Below are 24,753 nucleotides of genomic sequence, written 5' to 3'. Positions count from 1 at the left end.
AGTGCTCGTGTGCATGTGACAGTCCTGGTTTCCTCCCTATACTGGTATGGACGAACACTTCCTGAATGACAAGACGTAACAAGAAGTGTACAACCACCCGTCATGAATGCAACCTCTACACAGGCACACCTCAACGCTACTTGCTCGACATAAAATGTGGGTGTGGAAATCCGGTACCAGTGTTATAACCGGCACCACTTCTGACACCACTGTTGTGGGGATGTCGATGGTTGAACCCAGGACTCCAGATGGCCAACCTGAAGCCTGGACCCACCACGCCATATTTCGTCAGGAAGCAGAGCAAGTTCAATAGAGTCAAGGGGCAGTACAGAGTGATACAGCAGTATTCGGTAGCATTGCTTTATTCACATAATTTACTGTACTACGATGGGTGCAGCGTAGTGTTGACGTGCCTCCCACAGCATTGTCCTGCGAGTCCAGCTGGCTCAGCAACTCCTGGTATGCTGACACCGCTGCTGCCATCTACAAGGCAGCTCAGCTGGAAGCCAGCCACACTCTCCCCAGTCGCCACCTGGCACACCTCCTCAAGCTAAAAGTGCCTTACTATTTATTCTTTTTTCCCTTTGCATCTGATCACCCGTGGCCTTCGAGCCGCCGCTGCTCACAGGACAGTACCGCACTCGAACCCTCGCCCTCCTGGATGCTGTGCTGCAATTTTCCACTAATGGTGCTTGCCGGATGGCAGCGCCAGCCACCCCCTCTGGCAATGCTGCAGTGCTGCCGCACCCCCCGCAGCATACATCTCGCCTGGACCCTGGTACACAAGGTTGGAAGTGAACGTGGCCCGTCCTGGACCTGCTGCAGACTGCTGTCACTGCCCTCCTTCAGGCAGACCGTGCACTCTCCAAGTACTCAGGTGCTGTTCGGTCCTGCCCCGGTGTTGTGTCCCCGGAGGCGGAATACAGCCCGAACAAGTACATAGAAATAAAGTACAGGTTTACATAGAATATTTACAACATCGCTGCCAGACTGGCCCCTATAAGTGTAGACTAGCACAGGTCAGACCCGTCTCTCGACTGACCCGGCACACCTCCTCAAGCTAAAAGTGCCTTGCTATTTATACTGCTTTTCCCCTCGCTTCTGACATAGTGTCAGAGAGAGACAGAAACTATGGCAGGGGTAAATTCCCATACATCAGCCATTTACACATCAACACTCCCGGCTCTGGCCTACTGCCTCGCCTCATACATCGCAATAACGCTGCAGTTCCCTGCCTTGCTATTGCTCCATTCCAAACAAATCGTATGTGCAATACGCCGCTACAGCTCTGCGCCATGTATACTCTGCCTGGCCTACTGGCTGCCGATTATTACCACACACTGCCAGCAGCCCCACACTTCATAGCCCAACCGCGCCTTTACTGAATTTTAACAAAATTCCCCTTCTCTACGACTAAGACTAATACTAGAGCAGCAGCTGCAAAGATGAGTGATATAGATACTAATGTCTGTGGTGTTGAGGAACAGCTGAAATCGCTAAAACTGAACTAAGCTTCAGACCCAATAGAACCCCTATCAGCGTCTGTTTCGAATTTGCAGCTGAGTTGATCCTCTTATAGTTATAATCACGTTATGATCCCTTCAACAAAAAGTGACACTAGTCAACGGGAAGTGTAGCAGAATTGATCCACAAAACTACTGTCCAATATCCTTGACATCCATTCGTTGTAGAATCTTAGAATATATTCTGAATTTACGTGTAATTAAATATCTCAAACAGAATAACAACCTCCATGCCAACCAGCATTCATTCTGAAAGCACTGAAACCATACACCCATTTTTCTCATATGATATCCAGAAAGCCATGGACCAAAATAGTCAGGCAGATGCAGTATATCTTGATTTCCGAAAAGCATTTGTCTCGGTATCACATCTGCCAGCAAGGTAGCCTAGTGTGTTTGGTCAGAGGGCTGGCTGCCCTCTGTAATAAAAAGACTGAGTGAATAGATAAACAATGAAGTTGAATGAGTGTCATGTGACGTCCACCCCAACCAAATACAATGAAGGAAAAAAATCTACACTTATTATCGAAGGTACAATCGTATGGGTACCAAGTGAATTTTGTTGGAGCTGGATTAATTTTTTAGTAAGTAGGGTGCAGCATGTCATGGAGAGTCATTGACAGATATAGGTGTAACTTCAGGAGTGCCCCAGGGAACTGTTTTGGGACCCTTGCTGTTCAAGTTGTATATTAATGGCGTTGCAAACAATGTTAATAGTTACCTCAGACATTTCGGAGATGATGCAGTTATCTGTAATGAAGTACTGTCTGAGAAAAGCTGCACAAATATTCAGTCAGCTCTTGATAAGATGCAAAGATTGGCAACTTGCTTTAAATGTTCAGAAATATAAAATTGTGCACTTCACAAACCGAAAAAACCTAGCGTCCTGTGACTGCAGTATCAATGAAACACGTCTAGAATCAGTCGACCCACACAAATACCTAGATGCAACACTCTATAAGTTTGGGAAATATATCAATCACTTAGACTCAGTCGTAGCTAAAGCTAAAGCAGGTGGCGGACTTTGGTTTATTGGGGTAATGTAATCCGGCTACAAAGGAGATTACTTCTTATAAATCACCCATGTGACTTATCCTAGAATAATGCTCAAGCGTTTGTGACCAGTATCAAATAGGACTAACAAGGGACATTGAATGTATACAGAGAAGGGCACCATGAATGGTCACAGATTTGTTTGATCTCTGGGAGAGTGTCACATAGATGCTAATGAAACTGATCTGAGATACTCCTGAAGATGGACATTAACTACCCCAAGAAAGGTTACTCATAAAGTTTGAAGAACTGGCTTTAAATGATAACTCTAGGAATATACTACAACCATCTATCTGTCACTCCCATAGAGATGGCAGGGACAATATTAGATTAATTACAGCTCTCACAGAGGCATTTAAACAGTTATTTTTCACACATTTAATATGTGAATGGAACGGGAAAAAGCTCTAGTAATTGGTGCAATGGAAAGTACCCTCTGCCATGTTCTTCACAGTGATTTGCAGGAGTGTGGATGTAGATATAGGCATAGATGAGTGAGTGCAGTGAGAATAGGCTAACTTCTTTTGTGTTGACGTTTGTTCCATAACCTGTGAATCGACCTTACTGTGTGCAAATACACTACCTGACAAAAGTGAAGCACCAAGGCGATATGCCGGTTGTCAGTGTAACTTTAGATATGTGCACACCATCCGCGAGAATCTAAATTATTAGATTGCAATCCTCTGAGACATACAGAATGGCCACCAATTCGCATTAGTGTTGCTTGCATTTAGTTTTGATACCTGGCCTGATAGGCTATATTAAGGAATGTGAACAGTGACAGATGTTGAGTGATCACTGTGAAGAAACTCATGTGAGACAGCATTGTCAGCACATGGCAAGGTTTGAAAAGTACTTGCCTCAATGTGGGTCTTTATTTGACATGCTGGTCAAATCGTACAATATCCAGATTTGTGGCACATTTGGGTGTGTCAACGGCCCTATGTTAGACTGTATGGGAACATGTGGGCAGGCATACTCATCGCCAATGTTCCAATCGAATAGTCTGACCATCACCAAGAGGGACTGCCATATTGCGCTTAAAGCAAATCGTAATGCCTTCACATTTGTGCCTGCATTCTGAGAACATGTAATGAACTCCCTGCAACGTTATGTGTCTTCCTGTGCAATTCATCAGAGACTAGCAGCTGTACTAGGGAATTAGCGTCCTACGCATATGCTGCCATTAATACTACAATACAAATAGCTGCATCAGGAGTGACGCCTTGATGTGGAAGTACGGATTGCTGGTGAATAATGGCATAACACTGTGTTCACTGATGAATTGCTGTTCTGCACTATCCCAGATGATCATTGTAAAACCGAGCGAGGTGGCACAGAGGTTAGCACACTGGACTCGCATTCGGGAGGACGACGGTTCAATCCTACGTCCAGCCATACCAATTTAGGTTTTCCATGATTTCCCTAAATCGCTCCAGGCAAATGCTGGGATAGTTCCTTTGAAATGGCATGGCCGACTTCCTTCCCCATCCTTCCCTAATGCCGGCTTCGATGGCCGAGCGGGTCTAGGCACTTCTGTCCGGAACCGCACGACTGCTACGGTTGCAGGTTCGAATCCTACCTCGAGCATGGATGAGTGTGATGTCTTTAGGTTAGTTAGGTTTAAGTAGTTCTAACTTCTAGGGGACTGCTGACCTCAGATGTTAAGACCCATAGTGCTCAGAGCCATTTGAACCATTTGAAGCTTCCCTAATCTGAGGAGACCAATGACCTCGCAGTCTGGTCTTCTCCCCCAAACAACCTCCCAAACAATGTAAACGAGTTTGGAGACGACTTGAGGAGAGGCCGCACTTTTCCAATGTATTGGACAAGCACAGTGAACTGCTCCTGGTATTGTGGTGAGGGAATGCATCAAGTATGATTTCAGGTCATTGTCATCTGGTTTCTGTACAAATTGTAAATAGACTTTCGCTCACTATATTTTAACCCCTGCTACATTCAGAATTTCGAATAAAGTATTCCAGTCCACAGTGTCAAAAGTGTTCTCTAAGTCTACAAAAGCTGTAAACGTAGCTTTGCCTTTCGGTAACCTATCTTCTAAGAGAAGTCATAGGGTCAGTACTGCTTCACGTGTTCCACCAGTTCCCTAGTATCTCAACAGATTTTCCCCAAGGTCGTCTTCTACCCGTTTTTCCAGTCTTCTGTAATGGATTTGTGCTAGTATTTTGCAACAATTACTCATTAAACTGATAGTTCGGTAATTTTCACACTGTTGTTACCATCTTTCTTTGGAATTAGAATTATTATATTCTTGTTGAAGTCTGGGGGTATTTCGCCTGTCTCATACATCTTGTACATCAGGTGAAATAGCTCTGTTATAGCTATTTCTCTCAATGATATCAGTAGTTCAGGGGCCTTGGTTTGACTTAGGTCTTTCATGTTCTGTCAAATTCTTCTCGTAATACCGTATCTCCTACCTCGTCTTCATTTATGTGCTCTTCTCTTTCTATAATATTGCCATCAAGTTTATTTCCCTTGTACAGTCCCTCTATATACTCCACCTTACAGCTTTCCCTTCCTTGCTTAGGACTGATTTTCCATCTGGTCTCTAGATGTTCATACAGGTGCTTCTCTTTTCTCCAAAAGCCTCTCTACAGTTCCTGTAGGCGGTACCTATCTTTCTCCTAGTGAAATATGCTTCTGCATCCTTACATTTGTCTTCTAACCATTCTTGCTTAGCCATTTCATTTTGCACTTCCTGTCAACCTCATTTTTTAGACATTTGTATTCCCTTTCAGCTGCTTCGTTCACTGCATTTTTATATTTTCGCCTTTCATCAATTGAATTCAATATCTTCTGTGATGTCAAAGGATTTCGTCATGGTATTGTCTTTTTACCTTTTTGATTTCTTTAACAAAAAAAATATGATTTCAGGATGTCAGCATGGCTTCAGGCCTCAGTGCACTACTGAAACAGCCACTTTTAGCCTCATAAATCGTATTTTAAATTCAGTGGATAATCACAAAAATGTTTCGGGGATTTTCCTGGATTTAACAAAAGCATTTGATCTAATAGACCATGAAATTCTCCTAAGAAAGTTAGAGTGGTATGGTGTAAGAGGCCTGCCACACGAGTGGCTGAAATCCTACATAGAAAATCGCTCTCAGATAACAGAGGTAAAACACATGGGAAAAAACGAACTCCAAGCTTATCAATCGAAACCTTCCACATTAACCCACGGTGTACCACAAGGCTCAATTCTAGGTCCCTTTCTCTTCCTAATTTTCATAAACGACTTCCCCCTACACGTTCAACACTCCGAACCAGTGCTATTTGCAGATGACACAAGCATATTAATTGAAGGTGAAAATGAAATGCTAAAGTCACAAGTGAAAATGTCTCAGAGTGGTTTATGAGGAATAAATTACTGATAAACCCTCAAAAAACAGTCGTCTTACACTTCCATACACAACAAAATAAAAACCCATTAAAACCAAACATGTCAATGGAAAACCAAAGAATTAACAGCGTCACTGAAACAAAATTTCTTGGCATCCACTTACAAGACAATCTTAAATGGAATTCCCACATCACTTCATTAAATTCTAAACTATCCAAAATGACTTATGCAATGAGGATTATATGGAACAACACAAGTCCTGAAACAGTTAGAGAAGTGTATTACGCTTGCATACACTCCCTATTAAGATATGGCATCATATTCTGGGGAAATTCTCCTCATTGCATAACCACATTCTGGAAGCAAAAAAAGATTGTGAGGGTAATGAAAAATGCCAACACCCGAAAATCATGCAAACCATTCTTTAAAGAACTGGGGATTCTACCCCTACCATGTATCTATATACTAGAAGTTGTAATGTTCCTAAAAAAAAAGCATGCTAAAAATGGAAATGTATTTATTCAAAATAAATCTGTACATGAACACCATACAAGGGCAAATAGTGACATACACAGACATCATTGTTATACCACACTGTGCAAGAAAGGTGTATATCACTCAGGTTCACATTTGTTTAATAAGCTGCCAAGTAACCTAAAGGCCATAAACAAAATCCATAGCTTTAAAAAATCTGTAACATCATATCTCTTGGAAAACTGTTTTTACTCAGTAACACAGTATCTTGAAAAATAAGTTGGTTGTAACAATATAAAAATGTAATGTAACAATATAGCAATATAAAATGTAACAATTTATAAATGTAATGTATACACCAATGTAACAGTATATTAATGTAATATCATTTTGTCCAACATCTAAGGTATGGTATATGTACCACAAAGATTCAGGACGTAAATAAATAAATAAAATAAATAAATAAATCCTCTGCTGGCTTCACTATTTCGTCTCTCAAAGCTGCCCATTCGTCTTCTTCGGTATTTCTTTCCCCTTTTCTCGTCAATCGTTGCGTAATATTCTCTGTGAAACTCTCAACAACCTCTCGTTCATTCAGCTAATACATGTCCCATCTCTTTAATTTGCTAGTTTTTTTGCAGTCTCTTCTGTTTTAATCTACAGTGCATAACCAATAAATTGCGGTCAGAGTCCATATTTTCTCCAGGAAATGTCTTACAATTTAAAATCCGGTCCCGAAATACCTGTCTTACCATTATATAATCTGACTGAAGCCTTCCAGTGTGTTCAGGTCTTTTTCACAGGTACAAATTTCTTTCATGATTCTTAAACCATGTGTTAGAGATAATTGAATTGTGCCCTGTGCAAAATTCTGCAAGGTGGCTTCCTCTTGCAGTCCTTTTCCCCACTCTATATTCACCTACAATTTTTCCTTCTCTTCGTTTTCCTACTAATGAATTCCAGTCCTGCGTCACTATTAAATTTTCGTCTGTCTTAACTACCTGAATAATTTCTGCTGTGTCATCATACATTCCTTCAATCTCTTCATCATCTGCGGGGCCAGTTGGCATATAAACTTGTACCGCTGCTCCACATTTATAATTACTGTTTGGGTACTGATAATATTCATCCATTCCATTTCGGAAAGTTACATTAATGTGGTGGTTTCACGTGATTGTTTAAACTTTAAGTGCAACCGCAGACGACACTAGCGTATTACAAAATAAAACATCACCGATCACCGTCTTCCTACGGCGCTGGTTAGAATCTGAGAGAATATTGATCTGATTTGAAGCTTGTATAACTTCTGCTACTTTTCTCAGTTCTCGCTCCCCGTCTTCGCTAAGCGTAACTATATTACAGTCGGGACACGGAAACTCTAACAGTGCGTAACCATTATGGTCCGAACAGCGGACCTTTGCTACACTATTACTATTCTGTAGTTATGATCATATGCCAGTGTTGTTTAGTGCGGCCACAAATGTAGAGATTTTTATGCTACAAGGCGAACATTTTTTAACCTTTTTTCCCGTGTGACAGCTAAAGTCTTTGACTTTTACTTAAACAGTTGAAAGAGCTGCATGTGTATGTAGTGGGTGCGAAACTGAAGTTTGTTCGGAATACATTGACGCATGTAACTATTGTAAGTATGTTCAGAAATCGATATATTGAATATACTTACGTTTTCGTATCATGGAGATGAGATTAGATGCCATACGAGTGTTACATGTTGTTCGAGAAGTGAAAACATGATGGCGTTGTTAAACTACTACTGCGGTTTGAGCTGATCGGAATACTGCAGTTGGAAATTACGATGTAGCATCATGACTGGACGATATTGCTGACATAGAGTATGAGCATTTATGCAAATTGAATCGAAAGTGAAAAATATCTTATCGGATGCTCTTTAGTATGTGTGACTTCAAAATAAATGTCTAAAAGTTTTTCTAATAAGGCCAAATTTTCCTAAAGAGATGCTTGTAATTGATGAAATGAGAGGTGCTGTGTTATATACAGCTGCTGCGTTTATGAAATTAGCTAACCTAGTAAAATCAAGCAGATTAATTTGCCAAGAGGAAGATGAAATGTTAATAAACTCTGTTGTAGTAAATAATTCACACAGATATCGGGCAAATATTTTATGCTGACACAAAAATATTTAGGTTATTACACAAGTATCAGCCAAACTAGTTACTTAAAACAATTTCAAGAGTAGGTGATACCGTTATGTTACGGTAACGATTTTTTTTTCCTCAATGGACATGATTGTTATACAAACGTCAAAGCGAAAATGTATAAGTTCATTATGCCGTTCTAAATGGTACATTTCGCGTGTTTAAGGTCTCTCTCTCTCTCTCTCTCTCTCTCTCTCTCTCTCTCTCTCTCTACACACACACACTACTTTCACTCCCCTCCCCCCTCCGACCGCCAATGATGGGCATGCGTGACCACTGCGTGGCAGAAAATTCTGCTGGCTACAACCGGATGACTCCAGTAGCTGTTTGAAAATGTGGTCTTCAGTGTGATGTTAAATTACGCGCACTCCATCCCTCAACGAAAACTTAGTAGCAGTGACAGACGTTTTTAGCGTAGCCAGAAGTCAAGACATCATTTTTAATGTAGCCAGAGGTCAAGGCTAGGTTGAAATGTTGTAATTTGTTGCGTTGGCGAAGGCAATGAATGTTAACGTCAAATAAATGTGGTAACAAGATTGACCTTAGTACAGTCTGATGTTTATATTTGTGCCATATTTAAAAGCACTTTACCACACTGAACGCACATTTCATCATGACAGCTAAAACTGAAGATAAAATTACAAAACTTAGATGATGGACAAATTGCCAACTAATATTTTAATGTATGTTAAGTACATTTGTTGTACATAAAGTACAAGAAATGCAGTGGGACACTATCCAAATTGTATCTGAAATTTGCATCACCTGGGTCTCAACCTTTCTCTGCCATCACCCCCCCCCCCCCACACCACCACCACTGTCTTTTTTTCTTAATTACATAAGTATAAATTATGCCCCCTCCCCTCCTGGCTGCACATACAACAGTACTGCAGTTTCTACTAGTCCTTGCCCCTCACATCTCATTCTGCACTTCTTTTTCTTCAGTATCTTATACAGACCAACTGGCATTGTTTTGAATTGTGAGGCAGTTAATCTTTATTCAATAATGGTCAAAAGTTCGAGGGGAGAAACTAGTGGTCAGGATAAATACAACTAACAAAAATTAACAATATTCACACCTTAAAAGACCCAATTCTTAAGAGACAAAGCTAAACAACTTCTTGTCCCCCCTCCACCCCCCAAAAAAAGAATACCTGTGGCACTTACCCAACCTATTCAGTTGAAATCCTTGACCTATAAATTTTTCCTCGTACCCAAAGAAAACAATGAAATACACAATATTTATCCAGGACACACTTCCAGTAGCAGCTCTCCTCTAAATGAGGCTGCAAGGAGGCCCTATTCCCCTCCCTATAACAGATTTAATAGCCTCCTCAAGTCCCCCTTTTTTTATTGTTACACACACTGGCACCATAATCCTTAAACTGAATTCTGTGTTTTACAACTAAATGATCATATGTCCTTCTCCCTCAATCCTTGTATGATGAAAAAGCATTTGAAAGTGTGGTTGTACCCTCCTCAATGCGATCTTCAAACCAAACCCCCCCCCCCCCCCCCCATACACATTTTGTTTTATTTTCAAGCACCTGAAAAATGTCTGAATCCTGCCCATACAGAACAGCCTCCTACATCCATAAACCTTCATGAGAACTACCTCTCATTTTATCAAACAGATTCAGCTGTTGTTAAGTCGGCCATATGCTGCTTTGGTTACTGCAGGGGCAGATTCTGTACATAGGCTGTCACCTGTATTTGTCACACTTACAGTGCGGATGGATTGAAAATGGACACAGGTGTCTGAAACTAGTCACCATCAAGAAATGAAACTTACTTCTCAATGCAATTTATGGCAGAGCTACGACCATTTATTTCAATTATAAGACAAGTTGCGGACACATTTTTCACCTTCATCATGCTGGAAGTTTGCAGACAGAGATTTATTGTTTTCCACTACCACTCATGGTCCCCATCTTCCCCTACATTCAATGACTTCAGAACATACTTCTCTACAAAATGAAAACTACTGTAACACACAATGGTCACTCACTTGTCTTGTGCACAGAACCCAATGGAAACTAATTTAACAAAAATAATAAGTAACCAAAACAATCTCTTGAATGGCCAACCTAGAATTCTTGAACTTGATACCTCTGAATATGTATTGCACATGTTATCATGGTGACTTAAAGGTCTGTGGTCTGAGAAGAGAGAGTTTGGTCAACTTAACTCTCTCTCTCTCTCTCTCTCTCTCTCTCTCTCTCTCACACACACACACACACACACACACACACACACACACACAGACAGACGGAATTCATTAATTCAAAGTACCCTCTAGTGGACCAATACAAGCATCAAATGATTCATTAACATGCCTAACAAACAACTTCGGAACATAAACAGCAAACGCAGGAGTATAACAACAACAGATTTTTGTTTTGTTTTTTAAACACGCACAACCTTGCCACTGTGATGTCACACAACACACACCATGCGTCACAGCAGATGGATAGAATTGAACCTTTTAGTTGACTCCATTTTCTTTACAGATTAGCTGGGATTCACACAAAATAGGATAGTAAATTACCACAATAACCATTTGTGGGCACATGCAAATTCTGGAGCAGATGGGGAAGCAAGGCATCAGGTTCACTTTAGTGTCAGTGTGTGGGGGCGGGGATTGTAATTGACAAACAAATAGTTGCTGTTTATTACCGATTTCTGTTCAGCAAACTACCTCAGCTAGTGGAGAATGTTACCCTTAACAGAAAGACTGCGGATGTGGTTATGCCAGACTGAACACCACCGTACTTTCAGCATGGTGTATCATTACACAACTCAAATGTTTACTAAGCAATGGTTTGGTTGAGACTCCTGTTTACTTGACTTTAATTTTTCAGGTTTCTGGGTATGGGTGACTTAAAGGCATTAACGTACACCACACTAGTCAATGTGCGTACCTTACAGGAACATGTACTTCATTGCATGTGAACAAATACAAGGATAGCCAAGTGTGTTCACACGGGTTTGTGTTTCTTTGATGTGGTGGTGGTGGTGCTGGTGCTGCTGCTGCCAGAATAAGTAACTACTTTGAGTGCCTCCTGCAGTGTCAACAAACAGGTGACCATCACGGGACAAAATGGCCCATATTTCAACAAGTATTTATTTTCGGACTGATGTTTATAGGGTTTCTTCTAGTTGGAACCCATTCTATACTCTGTAAAAAATACAGGACACTTAAAAAGCTTAAATATTATGTTTTTCTTTAAATATTGGTTTTCCTAATTTACCCAACAGTGTTCTGTGAAAATTCTGCCTTCCTTTCAGATTTTCATTGTAAGTTTCTTTAGTGTCTCTGCTGCATTTTCATGAAAGGGACTTAACCAGTTGGCTTCACTGTTCTTGTGCTAGCTGAGCGTGTGCACAGTCTCCAGTTGCCTTGTTTGTAACAGGTTATGTAAATTTAATCTTTCATTTTTCCTAAAAGACCAGAGCAATACATCAGCATCCTGTAAGAGTTTTGCTTCAGAGGTGCACCACATTTTTGTGAGAACTCTGCTAACAAATCGATCTTCCATTCATTTTCTCTGCTACTGGTTTAGAATATTCATTCCATATTGTACCACTTTGTGGTACTACTGCTGGATATTTAAAGGACGACAGATTCCAGAATTTATCACTAGTTGTGTGTAATTGAAAATGACAAAGTTTTCCTTTACTGAGGGCATTATCTCACATTATTTAAATGTAAATTCATTCACCATGTGATTTACCCATTCATTTGTCATGTGCCATAAATCCCATCAGGGATAGCTTTCAGTGATGTGGACTGATTAAAGTTATAGATTAATAGGCAGAAGTAGGCACTATCGGATGTTTGGGTAAAGTATTTGTGGAAATATTGTCTGAGGTATTTTTTCACCAGTGAACAAACTAGGTGTCCCTCTGACCCTATCTTATAAATAACTTGTTTAATGTGTGGAGTACAAATAAAACGCGCGCGCGCACACACACACACACACACACACACACACTGAATTTACTATTTGTAAGATATAATGTATGGGAAAAAAAGCAAACTGTGTTTCAAAGTGGTTTTTCCTGAACACATGTTGATTCTGTGGGAGAAGCTTACTTTCTTCCAGGAAAGTCAGAACGTACGTCCATAGACATTTCTATAGGATTCTGCAGTATTGGGAATATTGGTGTGCAGTTCTGTTCATTATTTTATCCTCTTATTAACAGTAACTACCTCTGCTCATTTTCAGCCACGATCTTCATTATGGTTTTGTCAGTCAGCTCTCAGCTCCTCTGAAAACCAAGGCACCTTTGATAAGGAGATGGTCTTTTGCAGTAAAATTTTAATTTTAACACTGTAATGAATGTTCAGTATTTTACAGTGGGCTCAAAGTGTTTTTATTTTACTGTTTGATCTGACATCTAGCAAAATTTCATTTTCAGAAACAGACAACTGTCATTGCATTCGTGGATTCTTATACTGTGTGTTACCTTTTTGTACTGTGGATTACTATGTAAAATAGTTTCATATATAATCAAAGTTTGAGTAATGCTAGCAAAAGTTGATGTAATGCCAGCTGCTGTTCTCCTCCTAAGACATAGTCTTTTACACAAAATATATTTAGTAATAGTTGAAAAGTCTAAAAAAATCTCCAAATACTGGGCTGAATGGACTGGTATTGTTTCTTAACTTTTTTAAAACTTAGTAGGTAAGCATTCTGAGGTAAAAGTAGAAAGGCATGGGTAGATAAAATGGCAGAGACCTGTCTAGATCATCCAGAACATTGGATATAAGGTGCACATCCCCCCCCCCCCCCCCCAAAAAAAGAAAGAAAACAAGGAACAAACTGTTTTCTAGTTGGTGATTACCAGTTTATCCTGAGGTTCGTGTTGTCATATTGTGGTATGAAAAAGTTTTCTGCATCATCTAAATGGGGTATCTGTGTTTGTGAAGAGATGGTATACAGTTTCAAACTGTTTTTCATAGTAGCTGCGTCAATAAATATTCTTTCACTAAATATAAACATTAATAGATATAGTTTAGTTTTTACTTTTTGTGGTGCAAAACATCCTGAATACTTGATTAGGTCATGTGACAGCTGTCATGGCAGGGAGAACAATGAATGACATGAACTGCTTGGATTATATGTAGCTCTGAAAGATGTTGCAACAGATGAAGAATTCATGTGGAGTACTGGGTCATGTGGTGACCAAGAAAACAGCAGTTTGTGTGCCAAGATAGCATATACTGAGACACAAACATTACGTAGTTCATTGACTTTTAAAATTTTGAAGCAAGGGTAAGGCATCGTTGAGAGATTATGTTTTCAAAATGGAAGATTCGTAACAAGACAGTTGCTATTGACAGTATGGCACTCCAAAAGTATTAATAGTGAACTTTCAGTTGTACAGCAGAGTTGTTGACATCATTTTATATTTCGATAACTGATCCATATGTCTTCTTCAGATGCTATGAGCTGTTGTGTACTCAATGTCTTGAGTTGAACTGTACATTGAAGTATTGTAGGTGTTATGTCACTATTTATAGCCCCCAGTGCCCATTGTGATCTTTGATGTTTACTTGTATTTCAGAGCCAGCTCTGGTGGATGAGACGGCCAGCGAGAGCTTAATAACTTTTAGTGCTGGAAGCAATTCCTGATCAAAATGAGTCTTCACCACAGTTAATTAGGTTTCCAGAACTCTCTGTTTCAATAGAATTTGTAATTTTACTCTCTCAGAAACTTGGAATTTGCACCCCAATATAGGTCTTGTCATGTTTTATTCCATTTTTGTATTTGAGGCAGTGCTATGCTCAGCAACAACTGATATACTTGACTGTTTCACTTAGGTGTGTCACTGATGGTTCATACTCCTTGACAATTCTGACAGGCTGCCCCACATAAGGCTTGCCACATTTGCATGATATGTGCCACATGCCCTGCTCTTGGAGACCTAGATTGTCTTTAACATTACAAAGAAGGCTTTCATATATGTTAATGGGAGTGAAATACAGTGGAAGCCATATTTCTGTAGAACTTTTTTTGGCCAATTTTTGCAGTGAATAATGATAAAACATCTTTGTTGTAAAGTTAAATACAATCTAGGTCTCCATAATTTGGGTGTACACTGCATTTTGTATGAATGTGACAGGTCTTACAGGGGACAGACTGCTAGAACCAATCAAGGAAGGATGCAAGGAACAACAATGACAGACCTAACAAAAACAACCAAGCAAATCAACTGTTGCTGAGCTCTGTCGGGAATATACTTATGAAATTAAGTATGATGAGACGAGTATCATGGTGCAGACATTAAGTTTCTGGGAAAGCAAAATTAGGGAGTCTGTTGAAATAAAGATGTGGGAAAACCTAATAAACCATGATGGAGGTTTCTTTCTGCACAAAGCTTCGGGTCCAACACTCAGTTTGTTAAGATATTGCTGGCACTCTTACCCTCCAGAGTTGTAAAATGTTAAGTGAATGTACACTTTGTAAAATAAATACTTGCTTTGAAAAACAAGTAAGCATCAAAGCATGTAGCGAGCACTTGTAGTTGAACTTTGCTATAAACAGCAAGGAGACACTAAAAACACTGAAACCCAGTCAATGTCTGTGCAGTGAGTAGACATAATACAGCTCACAGCACCTGCGTATGATGACTGGGTTAGTTTTCAAAATATTCTGCATCAAAAGGAATCAAATTTGGCTGTAAGCCAAAAAACACGCCATTAATGAATCATGCCGATAAAAGCTGAGATATCCAAGAGGGTTGTTCAGCCGTATAATCTGAAAGATTTTTCCTTACTGCTGTATTATGGCACGTTTCTTTTGGGAAGTGTGTGTGTTGTCTTAAGTGTATCTTTCCATTGTAGGTAATGAATGAATGAATGCATGTGAAGTATAATGTTCTGTAAGGATTGTTGATGACTATAAAGAGTAGCGAGAGAGTGAAACCCAGTGCCTAGACATATCCTGCTCCTTCCAAAAGCATCGAAGGGATTTCCAACCTTATAGTCTTCTGAAGGATGGAGCACCATCACATATTATATGCACTCACTTCATGAAACTGCAAAGAATTTCTGAAATTCAACCCAGAGTATTGGCACAAAGTCTGTTGATCGGGAACTACTGCACCATTTCTCCTCTCCTTGTTGGCGGAATATTGGTGATGAAAATTTCTGCCTCCACTGGCTGCACCTGATGGGGTCAAGTACTACCTTACAGCCATAGGTTTACTATATCTACTGGGTAGGGGGGGCGGGGAGGGAAGATGTTTAATATGTAACCAAAATTCATACTCCAAAGTTGACGTCAGTTACTTCATTAATGTTATTTTGAACTGTTATACATTTATTTAGCAATGGCTTTCTGATGTTACACGGCTGTTGTTTAGGTAAGACAAATGTATTTTATTGTGGTCCAAAATGGTCATGCCATTGCTGAAAATTGTTACGTGTGAAATGCACCACAATAAAGATCTTTCAAATGTTCAGAAGAACTTTGTCAGTGATTACTACATCCAGAAATGGTTCTGTTAATTTTGACAGCAGTAAATACACAAGTGCTGTCATGTAATTGCAATATACAGTCTGAATCAAGACCAGGAAGCTCTTCATGTAGCTTGCTTTAAACTGTTTCTAAGTATTGTTGAAATATTTCTGGTAAAGCTGTTTTCAAATGATCGTATCTTTAGTTTTCAGTATTAAAAAGACTAATGTGAGTTTCCAGATGTGATTTTCCATACTAATTATACATTCATGCAAAAAATTGATTCCGGTACCAGTCCAACTAACAATCAAGGTTAGCAAGGTGACACTGTGGTTAAACCCTCAGAATTTAACCCACGGTTCATATCTCTGTCGGGCTATTATGATTTTATATTCCCATAGTTTCTCTAAAACAGCTATGTGAATGACTAGATTGTTCCTATACTTGCATACTGTTCAGCCACACAGATTTATGGTTCCAGTGGTTTGCATAATTTTTTTAAGGTAAATGTTGATGTAGTTCCTTCAGGAACGACCAGTGTCTTTCATCATCCTTCCCAAATCTGTGTGTGCACAGTCTCTGATCACCCCCTTTTCAGTCTGACAATAAGCTCTAGTGTTCACTCCTACCATTGTTCCTATAGCCAGGTCACAGCTAGTTTCTTGTCAGCTTAGCTCCATCTCTCAAGATCATGTTCTCAATTCAGCATTCTAGAATGTTATTTATATCAGCGCATTCTTGATAGTGACAGTTATCATGTTGTGCTGTTTGTCTTCATTTATAATAAGTATTGTTCTCTTCAAGAATGTCTTTATTTTGAAGTCTTAATCAGTATTCCTTTGTCTCATTAAATTTTATGTCCACTGAATCAGCACTTTCTTTTTTATTAAGGTATCTAGACAAATTTTTCCAGTACTGGGTTATCTTTGCAAGTTTAGAAACCTGAGGTTAGAGTTAAGTTTTGTAGCAAAACCTGAGGTTAAGCTAGTAGCTGATAGTTTTATTTTCTGCAGGCATTTTGAACAAGCTCTAAATATCAATTGCTGTGATTCCGGGCAAGAAATTCTTAGCCTGAAATTTTATAGCTCAGTTAGACAAGAGCGAAATGAGCCATGCGAACAAGCTCAAAATAAGAATTTTTATTATTCTGGTTGCAGCAAAAAAGATGTCGGCGAGTATTGTGCTGTCGATAGAGAGGCAAAACCGCAGAATTGGTCGGCAAGGAGAGCTGAGTGACTAGACGTGGACTAGACACTAGATGCCACCTGAGTGAAAAATCCATCCTGGATATTCCAATGCTTCTGTAGATGTCCAAGTCGACTGTCGGTGTGATTGTGAAGTGGAAACGCAAAGCAACTGTAACTAATCTAAGACCAGCTTGATCTCTTAAGTACTGATGAACGAGGAACGTCGCAAGCTTTGCGGAGTGTGCTTGTAGAAAAACTCGCATGAAATCAGCTGTAGGAATCACTCGTGAGTTCCAAATGGCCCAGTCAGTGAAGACTGAAATAGATTGAATAGGGGCAAAAATTAGTGTACCTGCAAATTTCTGCACAGTGGTAGGAGGGAGTGCTATGAACAACACACAAAATAATGACCAAGGGGGGTGTGTGTGTGTGTGTGTGTGTGTGTGTGTGTGTGTGTGTGTGTGTGTGTGTGTGTGTGTGGTTAAAGGTCACATTTTATATTTTTCTTAAATAACTCAAAAACTGCCTCTTCTAGCGAAAATGTTTCCCAGTACAAAATTGTACTACATTAAATTTCGTACAAAAAAGGTCCTTTTCATTTTTTCTGTATGACTAATAGTTTCCGCGTGATAGAAAAATTGCAGATTATTAAAAATATTGTTTTTGTGATATAAAATTAATGTTTGTTGTTAAATGAACTGGGCTAAGAACAAATATTAAATGTAGGTAACATGTCCATGGGCAGTGAAACCATATTGAGAGATAAACTGTGTTCTGGGTATGTGATGAGATTGGAGGGAAGGGGGTAGTGGATGGAGTGTACAGGCGCGAGGGAAGACAGGTCACTGGTTTGTGGTCATGCACTTCTCTCCTACGTAGTCTGCGAACTGAAGAATGAGCAGCGAGTACACTCTGTCTCTACCACACTACGTCACAAGAAGCAGCTACAGGGAGTTTGACAAATTATCACCTCATGAATCACTGACAACGCAGTGTGCAGACATGTCCGGGGGGTTGTTTATTTTCCACAAAATGCTTTAACACGACATGGAATGCAGATATGAGTTACCGATAATACTAATGCAAGAAACGCATATGGACAGATTCTATGTAAATCTGTACATACTGTTCCACAGTGCTAGAGGGGAAATTGATTCTTAGTCATCCTACACGGCAGTTCTAGCGTTCTTCCGTTATGGGCGACTTCCCGCAGCACCGAGCGCTGCTGCTCACTTTTCAGTTTACAGACAGACCATACCTCCTCAGCATTTGCTGTCGATTTCTCTGATGAGGTTGACAAAGTAACTTAACTGAGTCCGTGTATATATAATGGAGTTATTTTCAATTTATTAAGTGAATACTTATTTGCAGTTGTTAAGTGAGCTTAAAATACTTTCTACTAACGATGGCCGAGAAGTACGTAATTTGTAAGTGTGATGCCGTCAGTGACATGTATAGTGTTGGTGGGAAAGGGATTGGATTGGTAAATGCACCGTGCTGCTTTGTTTCCTTGATAAAATATTGTAAAGCCATGTAACCATGTTGTAGTAAGTTGTTGGTGAATTAATCAATGACCAGAAAATTACTCCACTTCTCTCACCATGAATATTCGTACTCGTAGAGAGCATAAATGTCTACCATTCAGGAATAGCAGGCACTTGCGGAGTAGGCTGCCAGTACTACACATCAGCAGTGTATTTTGCAAGGTGGAAGGGGCTGATCATGTTCAGATCTAGAATAGCAATCTGCTGTAATGGATTGCTTGACTCATATTGAAGTACCGGAAGTTCCATAACACCTAGATGATCTACATCTGTTACAGAGGGAGCAGATTTTAGCTTATGGGCCTCTCTAGATCTTGAGAGCAGAGGCTGGGCTGATAAATTTCATAACCCCACCTACTGTGGAAAGTATTCCAGCTGTGGAGAGAACGAAATCAACATTGTCGAACACATATAGACAGCATATTGCACTTGGGGGCAGGTTCTACAGTGTATTTGATAGTTGATGGCACCAGATGTTAAGCATTTTACATAATATCTCACATAACAAGTGTAATTCAATACCCATTTAATAAACTGAAAATAACACCAATATACAAACATGAGCTCAGTGAAGCTATTTTGTCTCCACACATAAGATAACGGGACAAGAAATTCTGAGGATGTATGATCCGTCTGTAAACTGAAAGCGAGCTGTGCTCACAATGGGGAAGTTACCATTACAGGAAGAACGCTACAACAAACGCACAGAATAACTAAGAATCAATTTCCCCACTAGCAGTGCGGAACACCATGCAGAGATTTACATAGACTCTGTCCATATGAGTTCATTGCGTTAGTAGTACTAATTTATTCCTCTTCAGTATATAGGAAATCAGATCACACATATTATTCAGAACAATATGTCAGTGTTAATGTGCTGCTATTTTTGGGCGTTCTTCGGAGTTAGAGGAAGGCAAAGGCGTATCACCTTGCTTAGCAAGGCACTGTAGTTTACAAACCTACCTTCAGGTTGAGGAAAGCTTTCCAGTATAGTGTCCCTACGCCGTGAGCTAGTGTCATCGAAATCTGTTAACTGGGAGGTAGTCGGCAAGCATTTACTAATGTCTGTCCTCACGATCTGCTGGAAAATGTGTGCAATGTCTGTCTCCAAGTTGGTGAGATTGATATTACAGATTTGTGTTTGTACAAAGTACATTCAGTGAGTCCCCCCACATCTGCAGTAATTTCTTCTGTTACTCGAAATTGTTCCCAAGAGACTGCAGAAACTCTGTCTCTGCATTCTGACGGAGCACATTCTGACGGAGCAGAAGAATGTATTACTGAATACCGTGAATTGCTTATCGACGGCCACTGAGTTGATCAGTTTTGAAACTTGTTACAGCGGAAGGACACATTTTGGCCGCGCTGTATTAGCCGAGCGGTCTTGGGCGCTGCAGTCGTGGACTGTGCGGCTGGTCCCTGCGGAGGTTCGAGTCCTCCGTCGGGCATGGTTGTGTGCGTTTGTCCTTAGGATAATTTAGGTTAAGTAGTGTGTAAGCATAGGGACTGATGACCTTAGCAGTTAAGTCCCATAAGATTTCACACACATTTGAACATTTGAAGGACACATTTTGTCAGAAATAATCTTGCGCTCATAGATCGTGATGTACAGTTACTTACTGATGGGAACAATGTACTTTCTTTTGTGCCTAGTCAGTATTTTGATAAGGTGGACTGCTGTGATTGGTACCGGTCCTTTTTTTTAGCTGATAATAAAGTGAATATAGTTAAAAATTTTGTGTGGTGTTGGGAAGACATACTGGACTTCTAGGCTGTAAAAAATGGAAATGTGAACACACACACACACACACGCCCGAGGGAGGACTCGAACCTCCGGGGGGAGCCGCACGGATTCTAGGCTACACACCCATGCCCGAGGGAGGACTCGAACCTCCGACGGGGGGAGCCGCATGGATTCTAGGCTGGAGATTATAGTTTGTCACGGACAAGGAGAACACGGCAAGTGTCATCACTCGATTTCGCTGGAACTTCGCTCAATGTAAGAGGAGTCAAAATAAGCGAACGCGTCCTTCGGCTTATCTGTAGATACTCGACTGTTGCTAAAAAAAAAAAAAAAAAAAAAATGGTCAAAGTTTGTCAGGTACTTTGTGTGCTTTTATCGCGTGATATCTTCACATGAAATGATGGCACTTTGGTTGGTGTCGCTGCTTGTTAATTTTGCGCCCCGTATTCGAAACCCGATTATTGTTTTTATTTATTTTATTCTTATTTCTTTAATGCTTGTGCCAATGCACGTAGACGGTTACTATACGAATGTTTATCAAGTTAGGGGATACAAGGGCTGCAACTGGTTTTCACAATAAGTGTTATACATTTGTGGTACAATATAGGTGTGTGTACAATCTTTTTAAATTCTCATATTCTGTATGTCATTCCCGTATCAGTTCTGACATTAATCATTCCCTTTGATGATACCGATCGTAGAAACATTCGAAACACGGATATACCTAACAAACGAGCATCGCGCGATGGCAGGTTCGCCACAGTGGCATTTCTTCGTATGAATTTCACTGTGGAAAGAAACGTTAACATTATTGACGATTGCCCGCGTTGGCAATAATTTCGCGGCAAACCATGCGCAACGAATCACTTTTCAGAAAACTGGCGCTTGCAGGAATTACACCGAAAACAATTTCAGATAATTTTGTCATTTTTTTTATTAATTGATTCATCTGACATACAATTCGAAGACGAATAAGGACAATGTTGTATCAATATGCACTGGAAAACATACGCGCAGTTATCTGCAGACATGGATATATAAATGAAAAACAAAATTGAAAGTAATAATCGGGTTTCGAACACGGGTCGCAAAATTAAGAAGCCGCGACGCTAACCACTGTGCTACCATTCTGTCTGAAGATATGCTGTAAAAGACAATGTATCACGAAAATTTTGACCGTCGTTTTTTCAGAAACGATCGAGTATCTATGGATAAGCCGAGGTACGTGTTTGTTTATTTTGTCGCCTCTTCCACTGAGCTAAGTTTTTGGGAAATCGGGTTATGGCACTGGCCGTGTTCTCCTCGTGAGTATGGTTGGGTAATCCATATTTCTTTTAGTGAGATATACATCTCCTGTGTAATTTTAGTTATTTTAAACCCTGATCTACCTTTCTTTTTCTTGTTATATGACTTTTGGTGCTCGCTTGACGAGTGCATGACAGAGGATTGCCTGATGGCAGTACTTGGTAACAAAGCAGGTAACCAATTGGCGAAATAAAAGTGCGACTATAGGCTAAAACAATTTTTTTCCGATTGTGTTGGTAGTTGCTCCAACAGACAGTATGTCACGAATATGTAAGATATCAGCTACATGTGTTTAATATATGGCGATGTTCATCTTGGTTTCACTACGAACCGGAGACAGTATGTAGGGAGTTCGCCGAATGTTGTAGTTGGTACAGTTCCGTGTAACGCTAACTGGGGAGTACCCGGCAAACGGTCATTTTTCCTGCAGCGTTTTACACCGCAGGATCACAAGAAAAGAAGGAAGAACCTGTACCAAGAACAACTAATGCTAGCGGGATGAAGATCTGCAACTGGTGTCGCAAAACTTTTCAAATAATTTTCACATTTGCAGAAACAATCTTAGGAAAAACCTGTTATTAAGACAGTGCTCACAGTTCTCCTCAAGACTTAAAAATTCATAGCGTTTAACAAGATGAAAGTTTAAAATAGAATTCCCTAAATTTAACAAATTAGAACAGAAGGTAATACATAGTACAATCAGTCTTTTTGTGATGCTGGAATGTATAAATAATATACCAGAAACGTTCCTTGTTCTACATGGGATAAACTGGCTGGAATTTCTAAACTCGATTTTCAGAACACTGTAGTCATTTCACACAAGATCAGTAGTAACCACATACACACATGCATAACCTATGACGTTCATTTAGAAGCATAGGACAAGATGTTAAAGTACTCCAGCATTTAAGGAAGGTAATAAAATTAATTTGGTGAAAAAACTGGAGACATAATTGCGTTTCATAAAAATATAGAGTTAAAAAAATCTAGATTAAAGCTCGAAAGGGACTCAGTGAATTTCTCCAAGTGTTAAGTCAGTGTTCTTGAATAAAAAAACTAAAATAATAGTGGTAGAAAAAATAGTATCCATGTATTATAGAGCGAGTAATGCCCTATATATATCTAAAATTGTGGGTTACACTGAGAAAGTAACATTAAGCTCTGTTGAAACTTTCTAACGTCACATTTGTGTATCTTTATTGGATTTACAGTCGACAAAACAAAACTGTGCGCGGAAAATGGCAAAGCCCGCCCACATCGACAGTTCTTGGCGTGTGCAGCCACGTCACAATTTTTGACAACACTTTCGCCCCGTTAATGGCCATGTTAAGTTATTGCGACGACATTAGTGAATTTTTCTATACACAACATTGGAAATTAATACCAATTAAAAATTATACAGGGAAGTATTGTATATAGACAGCGATCGCGAAATATGTGGTATTTGACCGGAGCGCTAGATGCGGTCCGAAGTTGGTGTTACGTGCCACTGTGCTAGTACCTCACGATCAAAATGCGTGGTCGTTAACTCCAACCAGAGTTCGGTTCCCCCAGCTGGCTATTTTTTCTTTACTTTCCCGTCGTGGTAGGTGCCAACGACCTTTCTGTAGTAGCTTCTCTTGTCTTGATGAGTATAACACTCCGAAAATTTTAAACAGAATTCCTGCAAATTATTTTTAGGGAATTCTTTTTATAGGAGTGAGAAAATATTTTGTTGAGGAGTAAGTCATTTTAGGTCAATCAGACTTCTCGCAATATTTTGTCTCTTACGAAGCTTATATTTCGCACGAATAGACATTCATTTCTTTGGCACGAATGAAACTGGAATAATATATTTTTTTATCAAATTGCACAAGTAAATGGTGAGAGTCAAGCCCAACAGCAACCCTCTTGCCCTTTTATTTGGGCACACTAAAATTCACTATCACTCTCGATTTTGAAAGGAATAAGGTACAAATGAAGTTGCCAAAAGTAAGTTTTGTCTGTATGCATTCAACGATTCGCAGAAGTAGCAGACAAAACGGGAAAGGAGATGCAGCAGAAAAAAAAAACATTAAGATGAAATTGAGTAAGGAAGAGTAATGCTTAACGACGAGCTCATAAAGTTTGGTCTCTAAGTAAATTTACAAATATGCTGCTAAAGAATAAGTTCAACTATTCAGCGTAATGAATCTGAATAAGACATTTAAAATCTGTCAGACGGTATTTATTAAAATCCGGTTGGATGTGAATAATGATCCGAAAGAGGTAAGCAGGTATGAAATTACACGAGCTTTCAGTTGAGAAGTCAATCGTAGAATATGGATTTCCGACGTAAAATATAGTCCGTTTCTCCGTAATTTGCAATGAAAATGGAACTCAGTAGTCATAGAATGAAGGCTTTCACAACCGTATGACATGGCTGCTGGTAAACCTTTCGGAATGTGAGGTCGTGGTCTAAGAAAGGTCCAAGAAACTCTTCTGTTCCTGACGTTTCGTCCAGAACTGGGCTGGACATCCTCAGAGGAGCTCGAGTCTTGCCGACTCAGCGGAGGAGCTCCTCTGAGGATGTCCAGCGCAGTCCTGGACGAAACTTCAGGAACAGAAGAGTTTCGTGGACCACGATCTGACATCCCGAAAGGTTTACCAGCAGGAATTCAATAATGCCGTCGTCTGCGGGTATGAAAGTACAGACGCCAGATGACGGAACGCAGTCCTCTTTGCCTTTCTGCAATTAGAATTTAATGGGAGAAAACCACTGTTCTGTTTTGACTACTGTTCTGTTTTGACGTTGTTTTTAGTTTACCCGAAAGATACTATCATTACTGAAAACTTTATTGAACATAGGGGGAAAGTAATGGAGAGTTCTCTGATGTGAGAAAGCTAGATTCTGAGTGGAGTGAGTGCTCAGCTTTGTTCTCACAGCGCACGAGGCGTAGAGC

The 24,753-nt window shown here is 39.9% G+C and overlaps 1 protein-coding gene across 1 annotated transcript in view; it reads left to right on the top strand.

Annotated features, from left to right (window-relative positions):
• Positions 1–7,905: 7,905 nt before the first annotated feature.
• Positions 7,906–24,753, top strand: part of LOC126183358 (ATP-citrate synthase) — a 167,834-nt gene continuing 150,986 nt past the window's right edge. Inside the window, exon 1 of the mRNA XM_049925269.1 lies at positions 7,906–8,053. The gene's annotated coding sequence lies outside the window, so the exon portion shown is untranslated. The remainder of the gene's footprint in view (positions 8,054–24,753) is intronic.

Source organism: Schistocerca cancellata, chromosome 4, assembly GCF_023864275.1.
Source record: "Schistocerca cancellata isolate TAMUIC-IGC-003103 chromosome 4, iqSchCanc2.1, whole genome shotgun sequence".
In the NCBI taxonomy this organism is placed as follows: domain Eukaryota; kingdom Metazoa; phylum Arthropoda; class Insecta; order Orthoptera; family Acrididae; genus Schistocerca; species Schistocerca cancellata.
The sequence above is the reverse complement of the archived record's forward strand: the minus strand, read 5'-3'. Positions and strand labels throughout refer to the sequence as shown.